Source organism: Halyomorpha halys, unplaced genomic scaffold, assembly GCF_000696795.3.
Source record: "Halyomorpha halys isolate HHAL.00 unplaced genomic scaffold, Hhal_1.1 Scaffold1103.1, whole genome shotgun sequence".
In the NCBI taxonomy this organism is placed as follows: Eukaryota; Metazoa; Arthropoda; class Insecta; order Hemiptera; family Pentatomidae; genus Halyomorpha; species Halyomorpha halys.
In genome coordinates this window covers 143,549-148,845 of record NW_027106647.1, presented here as the reverse complement: position 1 = coordinate 148,845, position 5,297 = coordinate 143,549, and the positions used below count along the sequence as shown (strand labels likewise).

The 5,297-nt window shown below is 30.8% G+C and overlaps 1 protein-coding gene across 10 annotated transcripts in view; it reads left to right on the top strand.

Annotated features, from left to right (window-relative positions):
• MESK2 (misexpression suppressor of KSR 2) overlaps positions 1-5,297 on the top strand; it is a 153,314-nt gene that overhangs the window by 82,778 nt on the left and 65,239 nt on the right. The window contains exon 1 of one of the 10 annotated variants that reach the window (XM_014432723.3): positions 2,009-2,129. The exons of the other annotated variants lie outside the window; for them this stretch is intronic. The gene's annotated coding sequence lies outside the window, so the exon portion shown is untranslated. Of the gene's footprint in view, positions 1-2,008; positions 2,130-5,297 lie in introns of those variants that run through there. 10 annotated transcript variants of the gene reach the window in all.

Sequence of the window (5,297 nt, the reverse complement as noted above, 5' to 3'; positions counted from 1 at the left end):
TTTTTTTTTTTTTTTTTTTTTTTTGACAGGGCTCTCTGTATTTTCCCCGAAGTGTTTAAAGTGGCCACGTGTAAGATAAGGTCTGTTTATTTGTTTATCTCTGCCTACACCATCAACCGTTCCCCGGGGTTGCATACCCTCTGTTATCTATATATCTCCGTACATTACTTTAGATGTTTTGCCGATCGGGTTTCTGCCTAGGCCCGGCGGTTCCTTTGGCATGCCGACAAAAGAACATACTCCAAGTTCGAAAATTCCAGCTGGTGCCTCCCACTACATATCAAGAGGTTAACGAAAAATAACCAAATATATGCACGCAGGCCCATAGCTGGATGTGAACGAACCGTCACATTTGAGGATTTTCATTTGAAAGGGTGAAGGAATTCAGCTTTCTTGGGTCGCAAGTAAACGCAGATAATGACATTCAAGCAGAAATACATCGCAAAATTATGTCCTTAAATATATACTATTTCAGCTTACTTAAGCATTTCAGGAGCAGGGCTATTTCCAAAATACCAATATACAGCTGTATAAGACCCTGGTTAGACCAGTTCTCACTTATGCCTCCGAATGTTGGACATTACCCAGGTCACTGGGAACTCTTCTCCTAAGGTTCGAGAGGAGAATATTGAGGAAAATTTATGGCCCGGTTTGTGCTGATGGGATCTGGAAGATGAGAACAAATGCTGAACTGGCAGGCTTCGGTGGGCAGGCCATGGATTAAGACTGGCCCAGGATTGGATTCCTAGGATGATCCTGAACGAAAGGATATATATGGAACAAGGAGAGTAGGAAGACACCGTCTTCGATGGATCAATTGAGTGGGAGCGGATGCGAGGTCTATCTTGGGATTCCGCAATTGGAGAGCAGCGGCAACCATTAGAGAGGACTGGACGAAGTTGCGGGAGGCCTTGACTCTACAACAGTTGTAGTGCCACCAATGATGATCATAATAAAATATATTTAAAACTGCTGTTACCCAAATACCCATTATAGAATACTTTATAATGCATTAATGCACTTCAATTGTAACCATAGTGAAATCTTTACAATCAATATTTTATGAGATACAGATTTTCAGATACGAATATTTTTTTCCTCCCAACGAGAACTTAGCATTTTGTGAATTTATTTTGGCGAATATTAATAATAATAAAACTGCTACTCATACACAAGTTATCACTATTATAAACATTCTATATCAAATAGTTTCTAAAATATGCAACGTTTCTCAAGTTATATCTCATTTTGAATGCATGTTACACAATGTCAATATGCAAAGATATTAATATATCTATGTCTAATATTAATTATTGGAAGAAGATAGTTGACCGTATGAAGTAGATTGTAGGACGATAGTCCGGGTGGCGGTCAATAAAGGTACTAAAATAGTAAAATAAAACTATTTATTGTTAACCAACGTTTCGGCCTACTTTGTTGTTTTTTTAAGTCTACGAATGTCATTATTTTTGTTATCAATTTTACTTTTCTCTTTTATTAAGAAGCATTATTTTTATTTATTTATTTTAATTTTTTTTTTATTATAACGTTGTATATAGACTATACTCGTATAAAAGGCGCTCCTGACTATAATCAATTGTTAAAGAAACAAAAAAAGTAACTGTAATATCAACAATTTAAGGCACACCAGGCCGATCGGGTATTGAATAAATAAAATATATCTCTTCCACCCATCACACTAGCTGCAGTGTTGGTCGAAACGTCAGCAATTAATAAATAGTTTAAAACTATTTTTTTTCCTTGACCACTGACCTGACCATCTCCTGATTCACCTATGGTCAGTCATCTATTCATGGTATAATTTATTGACACAAGTTTTATTTTTACGAGTTACTACTGATATTATATTGCTTCGATTAGAAAACACTGGAGTTTTGATTACATGTAGCCTTCGAAGCCATTTTACTTTTAGAAAGGTAAAATGCTGAGAGAAGGACTTGCGCGTTAGATGTTACTATTTTTATCCCTACAGCTGTCCGAGATACCTTAAATATTACTCGTTCTCATGAGTTCAACTGGGTTCAAATATTGATTTTTCTCCTCTTGGATTATACATCACCTCTCGGCTATACAGTTTTAGATTGTACTTACTATCTTTCTATTCTTATGTAAGTATTTATAGCTAGTGACATTAACTTAGAATAGTAGTTTTATGATTAAGGTTATCAATTAATTTTTATTGTTTTTAATTATTAAATATCTATTTTATGCTAAGACACTAATAAAATTAGTTTCAACACAACGGGTATTCTTGATCTTTAGTTTAACAAAGAAATATTTTCTTATTTTACCATGTTAAAATTATATAACGTATAGCATGGTTGAGAGTGTGTTACTCGGTCTGTTAAATGGAGAATGACATCACGAAACTGGCCAGTTGAGATCGTCACCGTTTTGTTTATTGCCATGTTAGGTTACTTGCTCGTAATTTGTGTTTTGTATGTTTTTATAACTAATAAAATAATAATAATGATGAAAATAATAATAATGCAATGACAGTTGTCAATTAGCCCTTCTTTATTCTCTTCCTCACAAGTTACAAGATCAACAAGGCACTCAGTAGCCAAACTTTCAAACAACATCTACTTTTCACTTACTTTAGGCATGTTGTAATAAATTACTTTAATCAAAACTTAGAAGTAAACAATAACATAGAGTTCTGGAAGGAAAGGTTTGTAAAACAACTTGCTCAAAAAATCCGCTAGGAGCTCTTATGCATTTAACATGACTTTAATTAGGGCTGCTCACAATGGTATACATATAACATTTAACATGGTAGAATAATTTACAGTTAACACAACATCATGAATAATCTTGAAATATATTTATGATGTGTTAAATGTAAAACGTTTTAGGATTGTGAGTAACCCAATTTAAAGTCCACGTTATATGTTACATACAGGGGAGCTCCTAGCGGATATTCCAGATAACTATCCAAAATTAGTCACATTTAGTTTGTTTTTTTTGTTAAACATCGCGAAATGCAAATTACGGTTTTTTTTTTGGTTTTTTTATTATATTTTGTTTACAATTTGCAATACCCACAACAATTTGGTTCCTGGCTGAATTTACTTTATAGTTTTTAAAAACGAACACCCAATATTATAAAACAGAATTCCGTCTATGATGACACTTTCTTGCTGAGCTTGTGTCAAATGATTTTGATCTTTGTGGATCTCTAAATTTTCATTTATAAAACAAAAAATCCTATAATTGCAAGTAATTTCAAGAAACAGTCTGGTTTTTAACCTGGTATTTGACAGAAAAAATAGGTAATACCTTTTTTTCATTATTTTATTATAGTTTTAAATCGTCCAAAACAATAACAATTTAAACCAAGCACGAACTACTAACAACTAACCTAATACAAACAACAAAATAGTACGGAGCGCACCTGGTCTGTTGACTGACGTTATTCTCCATTGAAAAAACTATCAAGCATGTCAAATTTTATATTGGTTTAACATGATATAATGTATATATATTTTTTTTAATTCAAAACTTTATTTATTGATAGATATTACAATCTGCCTCAATGTTGTTGGGCAATAGGTAATAGTGATGACTGTTCACATTCATACTAAAATAAAATAACATAAGAATAAAAATGAATAAATAAATGTAAAAAAAAAGGTTCATAAAATCTCTCTTTAAATATACACAAACAGAAGGATAAAGATCATAATCAAACATTGTACTTAAAGAACTACATAAATAAAATGAAATAATAATAAAAATAAATAAACGAAATAATCTCTAGTTACATTTACACTCTTATATACAATATTTACACAATCGACCTGAGCCTCCTCTATCCCCCACGTATGAGGTGTAGAGCGGATAGTACAGGAGCCGGGAAGAAAAAAAGTCAGTTATCTCACTCCAATTTTTGATTACTTTAATGAAAACTATGTATAATTACTAGTCAAAACTTATGAGTCTGCCAAGTATAGGTAGGGGGAATAAAAAATAGGGGCTGTTTCAAAACCTTTAAAAAACACTAATTTTTCATTCTCTATATCTTAAAAACAACTAACAACACTAGAAAGTCTAAAAGAACATTATTTAAAGAAGAGTAAATTTGCTGAAATATGAGTCATAATAGAGCTATTTACGTCCAATAGTTCTCGAGATATAGTCTTTTAAAAAGTAACATTTCATTAAAGCTTTCATTAACGTACTATAATGTAGTTTATGACCTTTACCTTCGTAGGAATAGTAGTTTTCATGATATTTGTTAAAATAAATTGATTTATAGTTGTTCGGACAATAGTTTTGATTTATGAATAACTTTATTTCAAAAACAATTGGATATACAGATATCTGCTAGTACTCAAATTAAAGCTAGTTTAATGTACTATAAAATATTATATAATATTTATCTTTGTAGGAATATATTAGTTTTTATAATATTTGACAAAATAAATTCACAAACTGTTAATTTTTAGTTAACACACATATGTCTGCCAACACTCAAAATAAAGGAAATTTAACTTACTATAAAGTAGTTTATGACACTTATCTAGGAGTAGGGGTAGTAGTTTTTATGACATTCACATATGAATATAAATTTGGCAAATAAAAATTTGTCTGAACAACTATAAATCAATATATTTTAGTAAATTTCATGAAAATTACTATTGCTACGAAGGTAAAGGCCATGAACTACTTTATAGCCCATTAAACTAGCTTTAATTTGAGCGCTAACAGACATCTGTACGTCAAATGGTTTTTGAGATATAGATTTTTCAAAATAAATTCACTAACTAATGATCTTTCAGTACGTTCCAAACAACATTTTTATAAAATTTTGCTTTTTAAAAAGCTATATCTCAAAAACTATTAAACGTAAATAGCTCTATTAGGGCTTACAGTTTATAACATTTACTCTACTTTAAATTATGCTCTCTTAGATTTTCTATTTTTGTTGATAATTTTAAAGATATAGAGCTTCGAATAAAATTTATTCGAATTTTAATTATTCAATTTAATTAAGAAATTAATTATTTTTAACGATTTGAAACTGCTGCCATTTTTTATTCCTCCTAGCTATACCTAGCAGACTCATCAATTTTGGCTAGTAATTATACCTAGTTTTCAATTATTTTAATATAATTTGCTTAAGTTGTCTAAAACTTAATTTAGTTATCAATTAATTAATTTAATATCCAAAATAGTCTCAACACTATATATTTATTTATTTTTCCTACTTTTCGGCCCTTCCGGCCATCCTGAGGGACATCTTCAACATAAATTTCCTCTCACATTAATTGTTT